Raw genomic sequence first — 26090 nt, forward strand, 5'->3', positions numbered from 1 at the left:
CTGTGCGTGAGGCAACGACCGTCTGCCTCCGAAGGCAGTCGCTAACGAGCACTGCTGGCGAAACCGCCAGCCAGGAGACGAACCGGCCGGCGTTCACCAGATTGTGACATCGGATCAGAGCCGCGATCTACCTCTAGAGCTGCCTGCGATTACAGCACCGCAACGGACGTTCTGTAAAACTTGTCGTGACTTCCTGTCCAGGCTCTTCTCAGGCAATGAACCCCCTCTCAATTCCCCCCCCCCCCCTCCCATGCACCTGCTCCGATGTTCTGCCGATACTGCTTCTCTTGCTGTCCATTCTACATCTACATCTACGTGATTACTCTGCTATTCACAATCAAGTGCCTGGCAGAGGGTTCAGTGAACCACCTCCATGCTGTCTCTCTACCGTTACACTCTTGAACGGCACGCGGGGCAAACGAGCACTAAAATTTTTCTGTGCAAGCCCTGATTTCTTTTATTTTATCATGATCATTTCTCCCTAGTCCGCAGCTCGTGGTCGTGCGGTAGCGTTCTCGCTTCCCACGCCCGGGTTCCCGGGTTCCCGGGTTCGATTCCCGGCGGGGTCAAGGATTTTCTCTGCCTCGTGATGACTGGGTGTTGTGTGCTGTCCTTAGGTTAGTTAGGTTTAAGTAGTTCTAAGTTCTAGGGGACTGATGACCATAGATGTTAAGTCCCATAGTGCTCAGAGCCATTTGAACCATTTCTCCCTATGTAGGTGGGTGCCAACAGAATGTTTTCGCTATCGGAGGAGCAATCTGGTGATTGATATTTCATGAGAAGATCCCGTCGCAACGAAAAATGCCTTTGTTTTCATGATTGCCACTCCAATTCACGTATCATGTCTGTGACACTATCTCCCCTATTTCGCGATAATACAAAACGAGCTGCCCTTCTTTGTACTTTTTCGATATCATCCGTCAGTCCCACCTGATTCGGATCCCACACCGCACAGCAATACTCCAGAATAGGGTGGACAAGTGTGGTGTAAGCAGTCTCTTTAGTAGACCTGTTGTACTTTCTAAGTGTTCTGCCAATGAATCAAAGTATTTGGTTTGCTCTCCCCACTGTATTATCTATGTGATCGTTCCAGTTTAGGTTATTTATAATTGTAATCCCTAAGTATTTGGTTGAATCGTTCCAATTCAGGTTATTTGTAATTGAAATCCCTAAGTATTTAGTTCAATTTACAGCCTTCAGATTTGTGTGACTTATCGCGTCCATAATAAGATGCAGACACAGCTGTACGTAGAAGATCGCCGAGCTGCCAAGTACATTGGCGCAACTCAATTAAGGCTAGTCTCCAAAAGAAGGCGCAGAAGACTAAGCCCGTCCTATGCTTCCGCCTTACGTCAGACAAATAATTTCCAAATGGACACCGATCCACCAAATGTCCTTACAAGTAAACACACAGCTCCACTCGAGACAGTATCAGCAGTATCCACACTGTTTCAGCATTACCTTAAGATAGTATCAGGATTCTTCCAAAGCCGTCAAGAAGAAGCTAACTGGATAGTGCACGACTGGTTGTAGTTATCATTCACTGGAGTTAGTATTAGACCAGAATTAAAGACACATCAATGCAAGTGATCATCCGATAATTGTCACATACCATTTTCGTATGAAACTTAAGTATTTGTAATGTTTATATAAATTACTTATTGTAATCAAATGAAACTAAACGGTTGCAGAGACGTTTTCAGGTCCCAAACATGTATGGTGTACACATGGAAACTGAAGGGACAAATGAAAATTTGTACGAGGGCTGAGATTCGAACCCGGGTCTCCTGCTACCAAGTGGGCTGAGGTGTGAACGGGAATTTGGACTGAGTAGGGAGGCGTGCTAGGGTAAGCCATGCATCTGTACAGAGGCTCTGTACAAGGGTGGCGTAGCAGTTAGCGCATCTGGCTAGTGAGCAGGAGACCTAGGTTCGAATCCCAACCTTAGTACAAATCTTCATTCGTCACGTCAGTCTGCATACATGCATCAAATTACTGTAAATTTTGTTACTCTGAGTTGCCATCATTTTGCCATAGTTGTCACCTAAGCTTTTTGTGTCCTTTGACAAAGCTGCGTAACTATTGTGTGCAAGCAAGCAACCTCATCACAGCATGATTTCTCAATGGTAGGGGATTCTCTTTCTCTTCCTGCTACATTATTTTCCTTACCGTCAAGTATACAGGGGACAGGCAAAATAATGTGAACAGTGGTAGTAGTGGAATGGTTCTGTGTGACGGTCAACAACGCAGGTAAGACACGTATCGCGCTGGACTGTGCGTGTTCAGTACGGTCTAGGCATCAATGCAGGTTGTTTACGAGTAGTGCACACTTCGTATTTGCATTCAGAGGTCGAGGTCGACGTGCGATGAAAGACCCAACAGAGTTCCAAAGAAGGCAGACTGTGGGCGCCCGATTAGCTGGAGCATCAGTAACCAAGACAGCCAACCTACTGTATCTTCCAACAGCAACTGTTTCAACAGTCATGACAGCCTACGCAAAACATGGAAAGATATCATCGTGTGAACGTAATAGTGGGCGCAAATCAAAACTAAATGACAGAGATCGTCGTACGCTAACGCAAATTGTGTCAAAACGACACAAAACTACGGCGGCTAAAGTGACTGCAGAGCTCGATAGCCATGTTCGAGATCCCGTATCTATCGATACTGTCCGCCGAGAACTCCATAAAGAGAATATTCATGGACGAGCTGCTACACGGATACCATTAGTGATGCCAACTAACGCAGAGCAGGCTAAAAAATGGTGTCAGGAACATAAATACCGGACGGATGATCAGTGGAAACACGTCATATGGTCCGACGAGTCGACGTTTTCGTTATTTCCAATATCGGGCCAAGTTTACGTCAGGAGAACGCCAAAAGAAGCCAACACTCCTGATTGCTTGATTCCAACGGCTAAGCATGTTGGTGGAAGGATGCTGGCATGGGCAGCTATGCCGAAGTATTCTGCTGATCCCATCATTACTCTCAAAGGCCGTGTTACAGCCTACAAATATGTGAACATTTTCGTTGATCAGGTGCACCCGATGATTCAAATGTTGTTCCCCAGAAATGATGCCATATTTCGGAACGACAATGCACCCATTCACACAGCCAGGATAGTAAAATAGTGGTACGAGGAGCATGCCATTGATCTGTAGGGTCTTCCCTGGCCAGCACGGTTCCCGAACATTATCGAACCCCTGTGGACGGTATTGGAGCGCAGACTCCGGGGCAGATTTCCGCCTCCCTCGTCACTTGAGGAGTTACAAGAGGTTCTGATCGAAGAGTGGCATAACATTCCACTGGAGACTATATAATCATTATATGGCAGTATTCCAAGAAGAATCGCAGCTGTGTTATGGGCAAATAGGGGTCCAACCTCTTATTAATAAACCATTCCCAAGTAAGTACAGGTGCTCACATTATTTTGCCTATCCCTGTGTTGGTGAATACAACAGAAATCTGCAACTATTAATCCTCCAAAACAACGCACACAGTAGACTAAAAGTACTAAATGGCCGAACATGCCACGACTTCCACAGATACCTACAAACCATCATTTGTCCCATTGTAACGCCGGAAATGCATATCCTCCTATTTCCATATATTGTAGTATAAATTTTTTTCCTTATTTTTTTACCTGAAGATATAACATTTCTGTGTCTTTATATATTGTAATTGTTTTACTGTTTTTGTGTATATATATATATATATATATATATATATATATATATATATATATATATATATATATATATATATATATGTCAATGTATAATTGGTTTGCCGGCCGCGGTGGTCTCGCGGTTCTAGGCGCTCAGTCCGGAACCGGGCGACTGCTACGGTCGCAGGTTCGAATCCTGCCTCGGGCATGGTTGTGTGTGATGTCCTTAGGTTAGTTAGGTTTAAGTAGTTCTAAGTTCTAGGGGACTGATGACCATAGATGTTAAGTCCCATAGTGCTCAGAGCCATTTGAACCATTTATAATTGGTTTGTTTTGTAAATATTATTTACGCTGGGTCTGGCCTAGGGAAAACTATGCTATCGAACGATTACATTGATTGGTCGTGTGGAGAACCAAAGTGTTTAGGGACTTTGGTAGTGTTAACTCTGCCGCATGGAGCGCGGGCAGAGGGAGTCTGGCTGGAGTAGGAGCAGGTGTGTTGTGTGACGCTCCCGCGAGTTGCCCCGCTTTCGGGGTTTGACAGCATGTAATTGCGCTCGACTTGCTATGATAGTTTCTGACACAGTGTCGCGGACGGGAAGCATTAGCTGGCGCACACCAAGAGCCCATTTCGCCTGGTGACCGTGTCGAGAAGAAGGCGCGCCAACATCCAGCTTCTGCAACAGCGACGACCGACAGTGAGTGACTGTCGCCACCTCCTCGATCGACGACTTCAAACCTTCAATCAACCAATAAGGAAGACTGGAAGCACGTGAAGTTTTAGAACTGTATGGCACACCTTAGCTATACAAACTGTTCAATTTGTCTCACAAAATTACAACAACATAGCATGAACCTTTGTTGCTCATTGTCCCAATTGCATTACCAAGCAGGGTCCCTTCCTTTTCCGGAATCAACCTGAGCGTCGTTGAAATTCAAACGCCAACATTAAAGTAATATCATTCCATTTCACTGCTTTAATTTCAAAGTTCAGTTAAAGTACTCATAGCTGGCTACAATATTTAGATCACACAAGCACAAATTAAGAGTGCGAGTTTTGTTACCATATTTTAGCTCACCGGTGACTGCAGATCAGCTTGGTACGTACTAAATTTTACTATTGTTAATTGTTCAAAATCATTTAATTCAAGTTCAAAGTTAAATCTCTTATTTCTAAATTGCGTAGATTCAAGTAGCTTTTGAAATGATTGTTGAGGTGGCCCAAGACTAACTTCATTTTATTGAATTTCGTAGTGCTTCACAAACAAAGTTCACTATTAATTTCAGTCACTAAATTAATTTTAATTTTCCAGTTTTATTAATTCTTTTGCTAAATTAAGTCAGAGAGTAGCTAAATTTATTACTTCTGACAAACGTTCACACAACACGTGTCAACCTTCAGTTGCCACGCTTTTAGTGCTAATTATATATGCATTAATCTTTCATTTTCAGTTATTATAGTAGTTGTCCATAGGACTGGCGACCGTAATTTTCCCCAAATCTCAAATATCTAATTAACGCCAATTAATTGTTAACGTAACGACCGCACGTTTATTATCTTGATTAATTTTACCCTTTTCTCAAAATTAATTTCCACCAATTTCATTTGCATTTTTCCTTTCATTTAGGTGTAACCCTTTCCTCCCTCTTTACCGGCAAATTAACTTCGGTGACGATCGCTTTTCCCAAATTTCCATTAGGTGCACGCGGTTTAATTTTTCACTGTCATTAAGGTCGATAAGTGAGGGGGAGGTTACACGCGGCGACCTGGTGACAGGACAATCTTCGGATTTGAGGTTGTTCTGGACACGAATTTTGCATTGTGCAAATCTCATAACAAGGTACTCGTTACGAACAGGTCGTTACGTCAGCGAGAATAAGTAGTGGGAGGAATCCTAATTAGATTTGAGATTTGGCATTTATATTGAAAATTAGGAAAATGAGTGAAGGCAACAATTATCAAAATTTGGTAGACTTGGGTACGGAACAATCGGCCGAACAGTGGGAAACGCGCACCGCGGAACCCATTGTTCAGGGGCAGGCGGCTAGCATGAAAGACGCAACCGCCGAAACGCAACAAAGAGTAGAAATGGAATTCCAAACTTTAGAAAATGTTTCGGAATCGGAAGTGAAAATCAAATCTGAACCCCTTGGTGACGAATACGGGGGGACAATCAAAGAGGCACCCGCTACGGAAGTAAAACCGCTGGTTTTCGGGAATTTAATTGATTTATTGAATGTTTCGATTATAGAAATCAAGGCTCAGTCTAGCAAGATAGAAACTCAATTGGCAGAAATTAAAGCTCAGTCTGCCAAGCAAGAAGCTCAGTCTGAAAAAATTGACAGGAAGCTAGACAATCAGAACAAAGCTATTAATGTTGTTAACAACAGTATTGGAGTTGTTAACACAAAAGTTGATAAAATCAAAGAAGATATTGTTGTGATCAATACCGAAATCGGTAATCTTAAACAGGAAATGATAGGCGTTCAGGCGGAAATTGCGAGCATAAATACTCGTTTTGATTCCGAAATTTGCAGAATCGAGAAAAGTGTAGGAGAAGCAGTTGCTCCGATCATCGAGAATAAGGTGACGGAACAAATTCGATTGGTGAAAAAAGAGGATCAACAGAAGGTGGAAACTTTAAAAGCTTTAGTATCCGAAGTAGATACTAAAGTGAAGAAGCAGGCTAATACCTGCGAAGAGGAAAAGAGGGGAGTGGAAACGCTTGCGACAACCGCTTGCCAAGTAATTACGAGAGTGTCGGAATTAGAAGAGAAACTTGACAAAAAACAGAGCTATGTGCCAATCTGTGCACATAGTTCGGAATTGTTGACGGAAGAGGAGCGGTTCGACCCCTTGAAAAAAGGCGGTATACACGCGACGGATTTCGTTAAAAATTGTGAAAGAGTTTTATCCAGATCATGGACTAATGAGAGAAAAATTAATGCGGTTATTGACGTGTTGGCTGGTGATGCCAAGCGTTGGGGCTTAAACCTTATGCAAATGTTACATCGATATCCGCCCCCCCTTCCCCCCCCCCCCCAAGTTCCACTAGTCCGTGAAAATCCTTTATCGCTACGCAGTCTACCTCGCTTTCCGCATCAGACCTCCACCAGCTCATAAACTCACCGCGTCTCCTAAAACACCACGAATAACTTCGACAGTCCAATGACCCTCTACACCCTGCTGTATACCCCATCCTGATGCAGCGCTTCATCACCACGCCCCACCTACTTACAATCCCCCACACACTGCCTGGCATCTCTCAGGATAAACTCAGTCAATATACCTCCCAGGCGGGGAAATTACTCCTGAGGTCTAGCCACCGTGTCATCCATATCCTACATTATCTCTTTCTTCACCAAAGGAATCTCCAAACACACCCTCTACCGGCATAGTTGCAGTTCTGTTCACTTTTTACAGTCTAAATCCAGTGTATTGGCCCTTTTCAATAATTAAATTACTCCATAACACCTTCAACCGTTTAATTTTAGTTTATTTGCTCACTATTTCTGGTGGTGGTGGTGGTTAGTGTTTAACGTCCCGTCGACAACGAGGTCATTAGAGACGGAGCGCAAGCTCGGGTTAGGGAAGGATTGGGAAGGAAATCGGCCGTGCCCTTTCAAAGGAACCATCCCGGCATTTGCCTGAAACGATTTAGGGAAATCACGGAAAACCTAAATCCGGATGGCTGGAGACGGGATTGAACCGTCGTCCTCCCGAATGCGAGTCCAGTGTGCTAACCACTGCGCCACCTCGCTCGGTACTATTTCTGGATTTCAGCCTTCGGCCTGATGACAATATTTTACAAAAAGACTTTCAAATCATTCGTAACTCATATTATTTAAGTTAAAAGCTGTGACTAATAATTTGAATAAGCCCAATAACGTAAATCACAAAATTGTGCATGTTGTACAATATCATTTACCCTGAAGCGCCAAAGAAACGGGTATAGGCATGCGTAATCAAATACAGGCAGAATACGGCGCTGCAGTCAGCAAGGCCTATACAAGACAACAAGCATCTGACGCAGTTGTTAGATCGGTTACTGTAGATACAATGACACGTTATCAAGATTTAAGTGAGTCTGAACGTGGTGTTATAGACACCGCACGAGCGATGGGACACAGCATCTCCGAGGTAGCGATGAAGTGGGGAATTTCCCGTACAACCATTTCACGAGTGTACTGTGAATATCAGGAATCAGGTAAAACATCAGATCTCCGACATCGCTGCGTCCGGAAAAAGATCCTGCAAGATTTGTGTATTTGTTTCATCAAATGCCAGGTTATTTAGTTTATGGGTGTACTAAACGATCTGATCGTAATCTAAAATTTAAAGAAGTCATATTTCATTCGTAAGTGGAGCAATTCAAGCAATTTTTTCTTTTGTATACGTGAAATACTGCTGCACCGTTTATTTTTATTGTAGTGGTTTTATTTCTGTCATTTTAGATTTGGTCTGCTTTACTCAGTGTCCGTTCTTTCTCTACTTTCCTGTGTTTTTCATTGCTTTCGAAATCGCAAACGCTCTGACATCCGAGTCACACTGTATCAACGGTCTCGTCCCCGCACAACACACGGTTACGTCACCGCGCTGATCGTTGGGCAGCATTTGGCGCCCTAATTTCCTCTCGCCAGGAATTATTATTCGTTATTCACATATTCTCCCCCTTCAAAAGCGATTCTGGCTAGAATAGCCGGAGACAGCAGTCACGTGTTCGTGAGTTTCGTTTGTATGATTGTGTGAGTTTGTACGTGCGCTTTGCTTCCTTTGTGAAGAACGTTTTGGCTGAAAATTTATGTGAACACAGTTTCTCGTCATGCCTGCCTTGTACTCAGCGTGTGAGTAGCAATCCATCCGTTTCACAATACAGTTGTTCCCTCATGAAGTTTCTTGTAAATAATTAACAGCACTTCAACAGGAGCAATGATGTACATAATTACAATACCAGAAGGAAAAAATGACATTCTTTGCGCCACGATAAGGTTGTCTACAGCACAAACAGGGGTTCACAACGCTACAACCAAAAATTTTGATCACTTACCCTTTGATATAAAATGCCTGACACACAGCAAAGTAAAATTTGAAACTAAACTCAAGAAGTTTCTTTGTGATAACTCCTATTTCGCTGAAGAATATCTATCAGTGTAATGTGTAAATGGTGATGGGTAGCAATTACTGACTAACGTCTGTCTGTTTTTAATTTAAAAAAGTAAAACCTAGTAAATGATCACGATGGAGGCATATTTACAAAAACAATTGATGTCAATATATGATGACTCGTTCCATATGACTACGATTTATGATAGCTGGAACAGGAAACTAAGTAACTATAGGTATATCACAAAGCATGGTATACACTTATGTTGTTGTTGTTGTGGTCTTCAGTCCTGAGACTGGTTTGATGCCGGCCGCGGTGGTCTATCGGTTCTAGGCGCTCAGTCCGGAACCGCGTGACTTCTACGGTCGCAGGTTCGAATCCTGCCTCGGGCATGGATGTGTGTGACGTCCTTAGGTTAGTTAGGTTTAAGTAGTTCTAAGTTCTAGGGGACTGATGACCACCGATGTTAAGTCCCATAGTTCTTAGAGCCATTTGAACCATTTGAACTGGTTTGATGCAACCTACATCCCTCTGAATCTACTTAGTGTATTCATCCCTTGGTCTCCCTCTACGATTTTTACACTCCACGCTGCCTTCCACTACTAAATTGGTGATCCCTTGATGTCTCAGAACATGTCCTACCAACCGATACCTTATTCTAGTCAATTTGTGCCACAAACTCCTCTTCTCCCCAATTCTATTCAATACCTCCTCATTAGTTATGTGATCTACCCATCTAATCTTCAGCATTCTTCTGTAGCACCACTTTTCGAAAGCTTCTATTCTCTTCTTGTCTAAACTAGTTATCGTCCATGTTTCACTTCCATACATGGCTACACTCCATACATATACTTTAAGAAACGACTTCCTGACACTTTAATCTATACTCGATGTTAACAAATTTCTCTTCTTCAGAAACGCTTTCCTAGCCATTGCCAGTCTACATTTTATATCCTCTCTACTTCGACCATCATCAGTTATTTTGCTCCCCAAATAGCAAAACTCCTTTACTACTTTAAGTGTCTCATTTCCTAATCTAATTCCCTCAGCATCACCCGACTGCATTCCATTATTCTCGTTTTACTTTTTTGGATGTTCATCTCATAGCCTCCTTTAAAGACACTATCCATTCCGTTCAACTGCTCTTCCAAGTCGTTTGCTGTCTCTGACAGAATTACAATGTCATCGGCGAACCTCAAAGTTTTTATTTCTTCTCCATGGATTTTAATAACTACTCCGAATTTTTCTTTTGTTTCCTTCACTGCTTGCTCAATGTACAGATTTAATAACTTCGGGGAGAGGCTACAACCCTGTCTCACTCCCTTCCCAACCACTGCTTCCCTTTCATGCCCCTCGACTCTTACAACTGCCTTCTGGTTTCTGCACAAATTTTAAATAGCCTTTCGCTCCCTGTATTTTACCCCTGCCACCTTCAGAATTTGAATGAGTATTCCAGTCAACATTGTCAAAAGCTTTCTCTAAGCCTACAAATGCTAGAAACGTAGGTTTGCCTTTCCTTAATCTTTCTTCTAAGATAAGTCGTAGGGTCAGTATTGCCTCACGTGTTTCAGCATTTCTACGGAATCCAAACTCATCTTCCCCGAGGTCGGCTTCTACTAGTTTTTCCATTCGTCTGTAAAGAATTCGCGTTAGTATTTTGCAGCCATGGCTTATTAAACTGATAGTTCGGTAATTTTCACATCTGTCAACGCCTGCTTTCTTTTGGATTGGAATTATTATATTCTTCTTGAAGTCTGAGGGTATTTCGCCTGTTTCATACATCTTGCTCACCAGATGGTAGAGCTTTGTCAGGACTGGCTCTCCCAAGGCTGTCAGTAGTTCTGATGGAATGTTGTCCACTCTGGGGGCCTTGTTTTGACTTAGGTCTTTCAGTGCTCTATCAAACTCTTCACGCAGTATCATATCTCCCATTTCATCTTCATCTACATCCTCTTCCATTTCTATAACAAAAGCCCTCAATTACATCGCCCTTGTATAGACCATCTATATACCCCTTCCACCTTTCTGCTTTCCCTTCTTTGCTTAGAACTGGGTTTCCATCTGAGCTCTTGATATTCATACAAGTCGATCTCTTTTCTCCAAAGGTCTCTTTAATTTTCCTGTAGGCAGTATCTGTCTTACCCCTAGTGAGATAAGCCTCTACATCCTTACATTTGTCCTCTATCCATGCCTGCTTAGCCATTTTACACTTCCTGTCGATCTCGTTTTTGAGACGTTTGTATTCCTTTTTGCCTGCTTCATTTTTATAATTTCTCCTTTCGTCAATTAAATTCAATATTTCTTCTGTTACCCAAGGATTTCTACTAGCCCTCGTCTTTTTACCTACTTGATCCTCTGCTGCCTTCACTACTTCATCCCTCAAAGCTACCCATTCTTCTTCTACTGTATTTCTTTCCCTCATTCTTGTCAATTGTTCCCTTATGCTCTCCCTGAAACTCTCTACAACCTCTGGTTTAGTCAGTTTATCCAGGTCCCATCTCCTTAAATTCCCACCTTTTTGCAGTTTCTTCAGTTTTAATCTACAGTTCATAACCAATAGATTGTGGTCAGAGTCCACATCTGCCCCTGGAAATGTCTTACAATTTAAAACCTGGTTCCCAAATCTCTGTCTTACCATTATATAATCTATCTGATACCTAGTATCTCCAGGATTCTTCCAGGTATATAACCTTCTTTTATGATTCTAGGACCAAGTTATGATTAAGTTATGCTCTGTGCAAAATTCTACAAGGCGGCTTCCTCTTTCATTTCTTCCCCCCAATCCATATTCACCTACTACGTTTCCTTCTCTCCCTTTTCCTACTGACGAATTCCAGTCACCCATGACTATTAAATTTTCGTCTCCCTTCACTACCTGAATAATTTCTTTTATCTCGCCATACATTTCATCTATTTCTTCATCATCAGCAGAGCTAGTTGGCATATAAACTTGTACTACTGTAGTAGGCATGGGCTTTGTGTCTATCTTGGCCACAATAATGCGTTCACTATGCTGTTTGTAGTAGCTAACCCGCACTCCTATTTTTTTATTCATTATTAAACTTACTCCTGCAATACCCCTATTTGATTTTGTATTTATAACCCTGTAATCACCAGACCAAAAGTCTTGTTCCTCCTGCCACCGAACTTCACTAATTCCCACTATATCTAACTTTAACCTATCCATTTCCCTTTTTAAATTTTCTAACCTACCTGCCCGATTAAGGGATCTGACATTCCACACTCCGTTCCGTAGAACGCCAGTTTCTTTTCTCCTGATAACGACGTCCTCCTGAGTAGTCCCCGCCCGGAGATCCGAATGGGGGACTATTTTACCTCGGGAATATTTTACCCAAGAGGACGCCATCATCATTTATCCATACAGTAGAGCTGCATGCCCTCGGGAAAAATTACGGCCGTAGTTTCCTCTTGCTTTCAGCCGTTCGCAGTACCAGCACAGCAAGGCCGTTTTGGTTAATGTTACAAGGTCAGATCAGTCAATCATCCAGACTGTTACCCCTGCAACTACTGAAAAGGCTGCTGCCCCTCTTCAGGAACCACACGTTTGTCTGGCCTCTCAACAGATACCCCTCCGTTGTGGTTGCACCTACGTACCGGCTATCTGTCTCGCTGAGGCACGCAAGCCTCCCCACCAACAGCAAGGTCTATGGTTCATGGGGGGAGGACTTATGTATTTTGTAAATCTCAAAATGAAATTCGAAAGCAAAATCAAGCAGATGACGAAAGTAGTACATTCCAATTGTGCTATCTTCGGTTATTCTGGAAAAACTGACAGAGTTACTGGCGAGAAATATTCCGGGAAAAGAAGCAAATAGGCTGCTGTTGAAAAGGTAGGCCTACATCTTACACAGGTTAGGTTATCATTTCTAAAAAGCTACTCACATACATGTTAAATCAAAATCTCCATTTTAAGTAGTCTTCAGCGTTTGAGACCATTCCCTTATACGCAATTAAAGCGTTTCACATTGTTGGAAAATGTTTAAAAAAATATATCGTTTTTTTTACCCTGTGAGTTGCTGTTATTAGCCACACACTGAATGACACATGATAAGTTAGATTTCAAAATGAGAAGATGGGGAAACTACAGTGAGACTAATGCACTGACAGCCTAATAAAAGAAGAACTCTACTCTATGCAGTTCTGTTTGACATTTCAATAACTATTCAGTTCGGTGACATGCACAAGATACGATAGCGTGCTCTGCTTCTTTCCTCATTGCCCACTGTTATGGTCTAGCAAAGAACACACAGGTAATTGTTTTGGAAACGTGAAGATTAAAAATGTTGTGCATACGAGTTGAAAGCTGAAAATGTAGCGAACAAGAAGCAGTACCGATGCCAGTAAGCAAACAAGCATTGGTTTCGGGGTTCCAGTTTCATTTGCTATCGATACAAGTATGGATTACGAAAGCATGCTTTTCATATCACTCCCTTCTCTTTCTGGTTATCCTAAACATAGCAGCAAAATGTGTCGTATTACTACAGCAAATATGCATTCAAGAACAGAAAAACGTTTGAAATTGCCTTCCTGACACTGTGTTATTGACGTAAGCTCTACAATTTTTAGTACGTAAAACAGCTGTTGCTCGCACACGACGGAAATAATGAACGAGAAGCACTCGTAAACAGTAGTCTGCTGATGTTTTGGCCTACTTAAAATGGCGCCAGGCCCCGCCCACTGTGGCTTCAAAACAACAAACAGTCTCTGTTGTGCCACCCATGGAAGTAAAAGGAAAAAGGAGGTGGCATTACAGACTTACACTGTACGTTGTTTTGAAGCCTGCCGCCATTTTAAGTGGGCCAAAATATTAGCGGATTACTGTTTACGAGAGCTTCTCCTTCATCATTTCCGTCTTGCGCGAGAAACAACCGTTTTAAATACTAAAAATTGTAAAACTTACATGAATAACATAGTGTCAGAAAGGCAATTTCGAATGTTTTCCTGTTCTTGAATGCTTATTTTCTCTAGTAATACGATACAGTCAGAGCGATGTGGCCATGAACGTAGTGAACCTAAAGTTTTGGGCTAGTTAAGATGGCAGACATCGGCTTCAAACTTGTGACGTAAGGCCACCTCCGTTCTTCTTTTAATCCACGATGCCAACCATGCAAATACATAGTAAATGTTATCTTTGACTGTATATCGTAGCTTAGTTCAAATGTTAAAATTAAATAGTAAATAAACCCTACATTAAAAGATTTCAGCCGGCCGAAGTGGCCGTGCGGTTAAAGGCGCTGCAGCCTGGAACCGCAAGACCGCTACGGTCGCAGGTTCGAATCCTGCCTCGGGCATGGATGTTTGTGATGTCCTTAGGTTAGTTAGGTTTAACTAGTTCTAAGTTCTAGGGGACTAATGACCTTAGCAGTTGAGTCCCATAGTGCTCAGAGCCATTTGAACCATTTTTTTAAAAGATTGCAGTAACTGTGACAAATATTATATCGGTCAAACGGGCCGCTGTTTTAACGTAAGGTTTAAGAAACATACACAACCACGGATTAAGGGGAAACGTTTATGAAAAACACACACTACTTCAAAAATATACCAAATTCACAGTTTTGGAGATATGGCAGTGAAATTTTGTACCATGTTTTACATAAAAGTAACACATTCTTCATAAAATCCTTTGATTATATATATTCAACTTTTTTTGAATGAAATTTGAAGTTTTATTTTCAAAAAATAATGCATGTTCCGTTTTCTCAGAAAGTATTCAAGAGAGTTCTACAAAAATTTCTCCGTTTCATCTCTTTATATGTTGTAAACTTCTCTCATGAGGTTTTTTAGAATAGGTCAAATAGAAGAATTTTCATAATTTTATAATTCTACAAATACAGTTTTAAATTCATGCAAAATTCCAAGCACTTTGCCCCATATCTCAGCTTGCAATCTGAATTTAAAAATTTGCTCTTGAGATAACGTTTATTAGGTTTACAGAAACACGTGTACAAAATTACATATTTCTGGCACTCAGAAAATCTGAGGAAAAGGTACATAAACTTTAAAAAACAAACTTTTCAGGAAACGCAATTTTAAGTTCAACCTAACTTTTTTCCTTATGTCACTTCTTCAGAAGGCACCATATTTGTACTCTGGGTCGTCTTTCCCATCAAGGCTTCTCTTCTCGTTTCTTGTTGTCAGTCTTCATTTCTTTGTCAGGTCTTCAACTGACTTTTCAGCCGCAGAGACGCACTATAAATCAATTTTTTTCAGAGTGTCTTAACCCTTTGTTGCCTGACGGTACTTAAAAGTACCAGTAAGTTTTGACTCTCATTATTTTCTCGTGGTGCAGTTTCGTGATCTGAGAGCCTGTCGGTTCGTAACAGTAACTCTGCTCTACTGTTTCATAGATGTTATTGTGCCATACATAGACCTCACTGGCGGTCAGAGCTTGAAATTGTTTTCCGCGCGCTGCTGTGAAAACAGAAGATTGTATGTGCTTGTTTCCATGGTGTTGCCTGAAATTGTGCGCAATTTATTGAAACTTCCGTTGAGTTTTCCATTGTACGTACTTATCTTCTTTGTTTTTTTATAATAGTTTGAAGCATTACGTTACAAGTGAATGAGATAAAGTGGAAAATATAAGGTGGACTTATTAGTACCGTCAGGTTGTGCGAACACTTTATTGTAGCAACAATGCGTTACCTCTCACTAGTTGTTCTGTCCACTTTTTCTCACACAGAAATAGGTAAATACATTTGCCTGTGGAACAATTAGAACACACAGGAAAGGTTTGCCAGGCAATTTACCTAAAGGAAATGTCTAAATCAAATCACAGAGAGTCATCTTTAGACCTAACAGTATTTCAATGGAAGGAAAATAAAGTAGTATATTTTGCGTCAAACTTCCATGGCACCGAACAGAGCGTAGTGACAAGAAAACAGAAAGATGGAACTAGTATGACTATAACATGTCCAGTTATTGTATGTGATTACAATAAAAACATGGGTGGTGTGGATCATGCAGACAGATTACGTTCAACTTATGGTCTTGACAAGCGATCAAAGAAATGGTGGCACCGTCTCTTCTGGGGAGCAATAGAAATTGCTTTTGTCAATGCTTACGTCATTTTGAGTGATCTACATGGGGCACTGCCACTGCTGGAATTCAGGCGTGCTGCGGCACTAGGGCTAATGAATGAACAGCAAGTGCCAAATCTCAAAAAGAGAAACTGTGGTAAAGATGAAATAACTCTCCCAAAGAGAAGGAAGGATAACTTTTCTGTTCCAAAGGATGTACGTCTTGGCAACAGAGGAAACCATTCTGTAGTGTTCAGCTGTAAAAGAGGACGATGTGAAATGTGTGCGAAAAATAAAATTCAGTCGAGACCACATTCACAATGTAGTACATGTAAAGTGTATTTGTGCTGCAATGAGAAAAAAAAACTGTTTCCTACAATTTCATGAGGTATCACTAAATATGTGATATGTATATACTGTCAAAAATGTGTAGCTAAGTTACTATGTATTGTGAAGTTGCTCTAGAATAAATTTATGAGAAGTTTAAAAAAAATTCAGAAATATATTTCTGTTAATTAATTTTCTAATGTAAAAATATTTAATATTTATGTGGCATAAAGTACAACCTATAAAAATTGGAGCATTTTTCTGCGCATGTTGTGATTCTGTCCATGGAGTCTGACGGTACTTCTGAGTACCAGGAGAGAAAAAAGTTGTGAAAAATAAAATAAAATTTTACAAAAAATCCTACCGTCATTTGAGGCCACAATAGCATAAATTCTGCAACGAAAATGTTAAAAGTAAATTTTTTCTTATGTCAGGAAACAAAGGGTTAAGTAAAATTTCCTATCTTGAAGCCCATTCTTTCTAATACCTTCATCCTCCCGACGTTCCCATCATTAAATACAATAACTGTATCATAAGTTGCAATTCTGACAACTGTAGCAGATGCAAATGTGTTTTTAGGGCATCATTTCCATATGAGTGAATTTAGAGACTCATTTGGATTTTGGGTTTTGCCATTTACTCACTTTTTGAGAAGTGCAGGATCGACCAGAAACCGTAAGTAGGCTTGACAAGATCCATGATACAATTTGGAAGCCTCTCATTGTGAATGTAGGGGTTGTTATCCCTCTGAGCTTGTAGATATTTACACCAGCGAAAGTGGCACAGATTATGCATAGGGTGTTCATCTGTTTACAACATGTGGAAATATGTAGCCCACACTGCACATTTCATGTCATTTACACTGGATAGGTTCTGTCTGATAGCCTTGCCATAGTACACCTGAAGAGAGTTTATCATCTTTGTGAGTCTGTTGTGTCCACCAATGCCCTTCCCATCTTCCAACTTTTTGCCTTTCATGTCACTAACAGGTTTCCTCAATCTTGAGCCCATTCTCTTCTGGATGTGACCTATGCATTCAAGTTACTCAATTGAATTCTTCAACTTTTGGCACACACAAACACAGCCCACAAAAAATACCACACCAAATTACATACACACAAACACACACACACACACACACACACACACGCACACGCACACACTCGCACTCGCACACACACACACACACACACACACACACACACACACACACACACAAGTTGTGCAAAAAAAAAAATACCGCACCGTAACACACACACACACACACACACACACACACACACACACAAATGCATACACAAACAGATCACAGATACTTCAATAATTACACTCGAAAGTTTGGCAATAACATTCGATCTTTGGCAAAAACATTTGGCAGTCGGCAACAGAAACCAAAACACTGCATTGCACAAGCGTTCAGTTCATAGTGCTGTGGGATGTGGGAAAAAAACCGCAAATTGGCATTCCTAAGAAGAAGAACAACACCAAAAATGCAACAGGAGCAACCTGTAAGTACAGTTCAAAACATTACTACTTAATAGGAAATACCAACCACCAGAACTGTTTATAACCTATAGGCACAGTGACAAAAATGTAAATTAAATAGCTAACATATGTACATATTCCAGGCCACTGATGATGCCTTGCAGAAAATAAAGGCGAAACGCGTATGGCACTAAAATGTGTTTTATTCATTTGCTGTCAGACGGTCCATGAGTAAAAATTATCAATATACAGTAATACTCAATTGAAAGTTGGCCATACGGTTTGCTCTCATTCACAGACTTGAATGCACTGGAGTCACCATCCCCAAGATATTTCACATATCTGACACTACGTTCCTTGACAGATCTCTTAAAAATAATCTGCATACCAGCTCCTTCCATTCCACCACTAGAACCAGAAAATGTTTTGCTGCAGTTATGTCCTTTTATATCTTCTTCACATTCTCCACTAAGTGCAGAATTTGCTCGTTAACTTGAACATCTAGTACCTTCCCTGTGTCAATACTTTTGACACTTGATGCACCATATAAAGACGTATGCCCTCTTTTCATGAATGTACCATCACATGACACGACAAGATCTGTTCTAACATGACCAGAATCGTTCTCATCTAACGGGTCACTGTCTGCAATAGCTTCTACTGTAGCTGCTATCATACTGTCCTCACACACGTCAGAAATTATGTTTTCCAGTACGCAGTTTATTTGTGTAAATCTCACACATGGCGCTGGCATATTCATTATTCCACAAAATAAATTTCCCCCTTCTTTCCAAACTCCAATGTACCTCAATCCATAGGTAAATCTCATATTAGCTTCAGAGTACCAGTTTTTACATTTAGAAGTTTTGAATGAGCCAGCAGCATTGCATTTTTTGCACACAATATGCAGATTGGCTGCCAAGCCAACTCCCTTACCATCATGTATAATCTGAATGTTATCACTACCACACGTCTTACAAACATAAGAAAATTTCACTGCTGCAATCAATAATTCAAGTTCAATAATCTAAATCCAGTGTACCGTGATTCATCACTGTAGTATGCACCATTCACCTCGTCAGTTTTTCGCTTGGAGCTGCTAGGAAACGAGTTCACATTTTCAGCAGATGTTCTTACTTCGGACGTAGTCTCATTGCTGGTTTGTCGTTATTTCTCACATCTTCCATTCACTAACTTATTCAAACCCAGTTTATCCAGTTTTTTATACACTGTTTGTGATCGTGGCATAACTGAACGAAGAAAGAATCGAACACTTGTATAAATTTCCGTTAGTATGACAAGGCAAGGAAAGAATTGCTTCGTCATAAACGATGCAGTTAGTTCTGCAAGTTTCGCAGGAGAGCTTCTGTAAAGTTTGGAAGGTAGGAGACGAGGTACTGGCAGAAGTAAAGCTGTGAGTACCGCGCGTGAGTCGTGCTTCGGTAGCTCAGTGGTAGAGCACTTGCCCGCGAAAGGCAAAGGTCCCGAGTTCGAGTCTCGGTCGGGCACACAGTTTTAATCTGCCAGGAAGTTTCAGTTTGTTATTGTTTATAAGATACGGCACAGAGTCAAAGATGATCTATAAAACCAATGAGTATGTTTCACAACCTTCTAGATTGGTTGAAAGTAATACGCAGAATCGTTGTTCACTGAGCTGGTATTGAAGTGCTGCTTCAAAACGTGGGCGTGGCAGGGAGCCGCATCAAACTTTTAATTAATTTTTAGGCACTTCGGATGCGATTTCAACATTGAAACTTTGGGAACTTATTTTCCATGAGTTGCACTAAAAAATAAAAAATAAATCGAAAATTGACATATTTGGTCAATTTCATCAACGTCCCGCCTTAAAACTGCTTTGGCACAGTATTTATCTGAAACTGGTCGTTCTATAGGGAACATTCAGAACAGTATGCATATTCTTAACAGGGTGGAAAAGGACCGTGCTGTTAATCGTTAGAGGAGGTTGAGGTTTATAAATTCGAATATACACTCCTGGAAATGGAAAAAAGAACACATTGACACCGGTGTGTCAGACCCACCATACTTGCTCCGGACACTGCGAGAGGGCTGTACAAGCAATGATCACACGCACGGCACAGCGGACACACCAGAAACCGCGGTGTTGGCCGTCGAATGGCGCTAGCTGCGCAGCATTTGTGCACCGCCGCCGTGAGTGTCAGCCAGTTTGCCGTGGCATACGGAGCTCCATCGCAGTCTTTAACACTGGTAGCATGCCGCGACAGCGTGGACGTGAACCGTATGTGCAGTTGACGGACTTTGAGCGAGGGCGTATAGTGGGCATGCGGGAGGCCGGGTGGACATACCGCCGAATTGCCCAACACGTGGGGCGTGAGGTCTCCACAGTACATCGATGTTGTCGCCAGTGGTCGGCGGAAGGTGCACGTGCCCGTCGACCTGGGACCGGACCGCAGCGACGCACGGATGCACGCCAAGACCGTAGGATCCTACGCAGTGCCGTAGGGGACCGCACCGCCACTTCCCAGCAAATTAGGGACACTGTTGCTCCTGGGGTATCGGCGAGGACCATTCGCAACCGTCTCCATGAAGCTGGGCTACGGTCCCGCACACCGTTAGGCCGTCTTCCGCTCACGCCCCAACATCGTGCAGCCCGCCTCCAGTGGTGTCGCGACAGGCGTGAATGGAGGGACGAATGGAGACGTGTCGTCTTCAGCGATGAGAGTCGCTTCTGCCTCGGTGCCAATGATGGTCGTATGCGTGTTTGGCGCCGTGCAGGTGAGCGCCACAATCAGGACTGCATACGACCGAGGCACACAGGGCCAACACCCGGCATCATGGTGTGGGGAGCGATCTTCTACACTGGCCGTACACCACTGGTGATCGTCGAGGGGACCCTGAATAGTGCACGGTACATCCAAACCGTCATCGAACCCATCGTTCTACCATTCCTAGACCGGCAAGGGAACTTGCTGTTCCAACAGGACAATGCACGTCCGCATGTATCCCGTGTCACCCAACGTGCTCTAGAAGGTGTAAGTCAACTACCCTGGCCTGCAAGATCTCCGGATCTGTCCCCCATTGAGCATGTTTGGGACTGGATGAAGCGTCGTCTCACGCGGTCTGCACGTCCAGCACGAACGCTGGTCCAACTGAGGCGCCAGGTGGAAATGGCATGGCAAGCCGTTCCACAGGACTACATCCAGCATCTCTACGATCGTCTCCATGGGAGAATAGCAGCCTGCATTGCTGCGAAAGGTGGATATACACTGTACTAGTGCCGACATTGTGCATGCTCTGTTGCCTGTGTCTATGTGCCTGTGGTTCTGTCAGTGTGATCATGTGTTGTATCTGACCCCAGGAATGTGTCAATAAAGTTTCCCCTTCCTGGGACAATGAATTCACGGTGTTCTTATTTCAATTTCCAGGAGTGTATATCTGACGACGCTGGCGCTGATTTTATGTTTAGCATTTGACGATAACAGTATGGCTCCAGTATAGTAGGACATGTTTTTATAAAACAGGTATGCCTCTTCATATTTAAAGCGCACAAACGCACATGTATGTCAGTAATACTTTTCATTATGGGCTATTTTATTGTTTTAAGCTGTAGACAATCTGCAAGTGTATTTGTGTTTTTGCCGTATTTTGCTGCATCCGAAGATGGTCATTATACTCGTAGACCGAAACCGGTAGTCTGATTACAAAAAATTTGTGACCTTAGACGTGAAATTAACGAAATTTATTCTAAATTCGGGTCACTGTTCAATTCGGATCATGTCGCAGCTTGTGAAAGCCGCCTTTAATTGTCAGTTCTATCTTTTGTATACAATAGCTTGTCAGGGACGACCCTCTATGGGTTTTCTGGATGGTTTGTTGCTGGCAGCCACGAGTTTGTTTTGTGTGCCAACCTTTTGATCTCAGAGTAGCAGTTACACCCTACGTCGTCTGTTATCTGGTACGTATTCCACTTTCTGTCTTCCCCTGCAGTTCTTAGCTCTGCAGGTCCCTCTGGTACCACGGAAGTTACATCTGAGATGTGCTATCATTCTACCTCTTCTCCTAATCAATGACTTCCTCGAGTTCCTCATTTCGCTTAAATAGGCGAAATGTGTATACAACCTTCTCCTTTCTTATCTCATCAATTGTCCTAATATTTAATGTCCTTCCAAAGCACTACAGCTCAAACGCTTCGATTTTCTTCTTATTCCTTTTCCATTAAATGCTGTGCTCCACACATTCTCACAAAGCTGATGTTTGGTGAGAACAGACTTCATTTGGCCGGAAATGCCATCCTAACCTGCGCTAGTCTGCTTCTTATGTCCACCATACTTCGTTCGTCACCTAATACTTTGGTTGCGAGGTAGCAGAATTACTTCACTTCCTCAATGAGTACTTCTGTGGCCAACAATTTTCGTATTAAGTTTATCGCTAATCTCATTTCTACTGCTACTCATTACCTTCACCTTTGATCCATAAAATTTCGGGCGTGCAGCCGCGTAAATGTGACCTCTTCCTCTAATATTTCGACTGAATACCGTCTAGCCATCTTCATAGTGAGCCGAGGTGACTAACGCTCCGGCACTGGCTCCGTCCTTTTAAACTCGAGGACCGAACCACTGCGCATGCGGCCACGGATACACAAGGCACCAGAGACGTTAATCGGCAAAGACATATGGCAAATGCAAGGAAATAGATCTATGGCTGAGCAGTCGATCCACACGGTGATATCGATGTATCACTGAGAGCTGCACCGTTGCGATCTCTTTGTGATTTTATTAGCCAGCCGGAGTGGCCGAGCGGTTCTACGCGCTTCAGTGTGGAACCGCGCGACCTCTACGGTCGCAGGTTCGAATCCTGCCTCGGGCATGGATGTGTCTGATGTCCTTAGGTTAGTCAGTTTTAAGTAGTTCTAAGTTCTAGGGGACTGATGACCTCAGATATTAAGTCCCATAGTGCTTAGAACCATTTGAACCATTTGAATTTGTTATTTTATTACGGACATTGCCGGATTCCACAAAAATTTCGTCGTTATCATACACCGTAGAGTGCCCAGTGTCAATACAGTGCTCGGCCACCGCAGATTTATTAGGCTGTAAGAGCCGGGTGTACCTGCGGTGCTCTGTGCATCTCTCCTTTAAAAGGACGGAGCGAGTGCTGGAGCGTCAGTTCGGCTCACTCTGAAGATGGCTGGACGGTATTCAACCGAAATATTAGAAGAAGAAGTCAAATTTATGCAGCTGCACGCCCGAAATTTTATGGATCAGTATTTGCGCAGCGAAAATATGAAGACGCACACCTTCGACTTTGTTTGGTTTACCCTCAGTCCATACTCAGTGCTCATTAGATTGTTCATTCCAATCAACACGTCATGCAGTTCTTCTTCGCTCCCACTGCGGATAACAATGTCATCAGCGACTCTTATCACTGACATCCTTTCACCCTAAATTTTAGTCACACCCTTGAACCTTTCTTACATTTCCGTCATTAGTTCTTCGATGTGTATATTGAACAGTGGGAACGAAGTACTGCGTCCCTGCCTTGTATCCTTTTTATTCAGAGCACTTAGTTCTTCGTCTTCCAGTCTTATTGTTCCCTCTTAGTTTTCGTACATATTGTGTTACCCGTATTTTTCTCAGAATTTAGAAAATTTTGCCACATTTAACATTGTTAACGCTTTTTCTAGGTCGACGAATCCTATGGACGTGCCAGTTTTTTTTTTTTCTTTAAAGTCAGTACCGCCATTCGACTGATTTTTTATTTACAGTGTTATATTTACACGATCATGATTTCGGCTTTAAAGTGCCACTATCAAGTGTTTTAATGTTATACAGTGCCTAAGATGGCATACTGTCGTATTTAAAATACACTATTAGACACATTGTCATAAAAAACAGTCGAATGGCGGTACTGACTTTAAAGAAATATATTATGATTATGGCCCCACATTATGAAATCGTGCTCCTACTATAAAACGCAACCTCAGAACTGCCTCTCTGGTGCCTTTGCCTTTCCTAAGGCCACCTGATTGTCGTCTAACAAATCCTCAATTTCCTTTTCAATTCGTCTGTGTATTACTCTCCGAAGGGAGTCTACTTACAGGAGCGACCTGCATTCACATAAGCGGGAAGTATGCTCGTATTTAATGTTCAATATCTGATACAATAAGAACGTAACCCTTGTAAGATCACTTTGTTGTCCGCCTCTCTATCCGTCTGTCTGTCTGTCTGTGTGTACGACTTTAAAAAACATTTTTCGCGCAAACAGATGGATGTATCAAGTTGAAATTCATGTCATATTAAAGTTTACGGTCCCTTTGTGGTGCAAAAATGTGATCGTATACTTCCCGTTGACACAGAAACATGAAATTTGGCAAGAAACAAGGTTTGGCAGTACAAGTTAAGGAAAAAAGTCGGAAAACTGTTAATTTGTACATACTATGTAGGCTTTCACGGCCGGTGATGTCTCCAGTTGAAACTTCCGGGCTGAGAGGCCGAGGTCGATGTATAAAATTTCCACCTAACGTTTTGTCTCCATCTGCGCGAGACATCTTCTGAGGTCGTCTGGCTGCTGGAAATTTTATACATCGACCTCGGCCTCTCAGCCCGGGAGTTTCAACTGAAGTGTTAATTTGTAGTTGAACTGTATCCCAAATGATATTTCCTTCGACGTTTGCTATCCTACTCCAGACTTAAAATTAAAACACTCTCGAAAGTAGTGGAATTCCCGGGACCGACATCTTGTCAGTACCAATGTCGATAACTGGCAGAAATCGACGTGATCCTCAATTCAGTTTTTCAATTCCTGGGATGGGTGGCTAGTCTGTATACTCGTACATAATTAAATTCGTACGGAATCCTCAGCGAGGAAATCCGACTCGCACCCGGTTAGCTTTTACCTCAAAACACAGACTTTCCAATGTCAGTATGACAAGCTGTCGTATTGTCTTCGTGCTCCTCCATAGTGGCACGTATTCTTCTCTCTCTGGCATCATAAATAGAATGAAGCAGCACTGACGAGTAAGGAAAATGCGTAATCATTCGCTGCAATATGCTGTATTTCTAAGCGTGCAACTAAATGATACACTACTGGGCATTAAAATTGCTACACCACGAAGATGACGTGCTACAGACGCCAAATTTAACCGACAAGAATAAGATCCTGTGATATGCAATTGATTAGCTTTTTAGAGCATTCACAGAAGGTTGGCGCCGGTGGCGAGACCTACAACGTGCTAACATGAGAAAAGTTTCCAACCGATTTCTCATACACAAACAGCAGTTGACCGGCGTTGCCTGGTGAAACGTTGTTGTGATCCCTCGTGTAAGGAAGAGAAATGCGTACCATCACGTATCCGACTTTGATAAAGGTCGGATTGTAGCCTATCGCGATTGCGGTTTATCGTATCACGACATTGCTGCTCGCGGTGGTCGAGATCCAACGACTGTTAGCAGAATATGGAATCGGTGGGTTCAGGAGGTTAATACGGAACGCCGTGCTGCATTCCAACGACCTCGTATCACTAGCAGTCGAGATGACAGGCATCTTATCCGCATTCCTGTAACGGATCTACGGCTAGTCCCGGCGGAGGTTCGAGTCCTCCCTCGGGCATTGGTGTGTGTGTTTGTCCTTAGGATAATTCAGGTTAAGTAGTGTGTAAGCTTAGAGACTGATGACCTTAGCAGTTAAGTCCCATAAGATTTCACACACATTTGAACATTTTTATAACGGATCGTGCAGCCACATCTCGATCCCTGAGACAACAGATGGGGACAACAACCATCTGCACGAACAGTTCGACGACGTTTGCAGCAGCATGGACTATCAGCTCGGAGACCATGGCTGCGGTTACCCTTGACAATGCATCATAGACAGGAGCGCCTGCGATGGTGTACTCGACGACGAACCTGGGTGTACGAATGGCAAAACGTCGTTTTTTCCGATGAATCCAGGTCCTATTTACAGCATCATGCATCATGATGGTCGCATCCGTGTTTGGCGACATCGCGGTGAACGCGCATTGGAAGCGTGTATTCGTCATCGCCATACTGGCGTATCACCCGGCGTGATGGTATGGAGTGCCATTGGTTACACGTCTCGGTCACCTCTTGTTCGTACTGACGGGACTTTGAACAGTGGACGTTACATTTCATATGTGTTACGACCCGTGGCTCTACCCTTCATTCGATCCCTGCGACACCTTACATTTCAGGAGGATAATGCACGACCGCATGTTACAGGTCCTGTACGGGCCTTTCTGGATACAGAAAATGTACCACTTCTGCCCTGGCCAGCACATTCTCCAGATGTGTCACCAATTGAAAATGTCTGGTCAATGGTGGCCGAGCACCTGGCTCGTCACAATACGCCAGTCACTACTCAGGATGAACTGTGGTATGGTGTCGAAGCTGCATGGGCAGCTGTACTTGTACACGCCATCCAGGCTCTGTTTGACTCAATGCCCAGGCGTATCAAGGCCGTTATTACGGCCAG

The sequence above is a fragment of the Schistocerca nitens genome, chromosome 10 (assembly GCF_023898315.1).
Source record: "Schistocerca nitens isolate TAMUIC-IGC-003100 chromosome 10, iqSchNite1.1, whole genome shotgun sequence".
Classification (NCBI taxonomy): Eukaryota; Metazoa; Arthropoda; class Insecta; order Orthoptera; family Acrididae; genus Schistocerca; species Schistocerca nitens.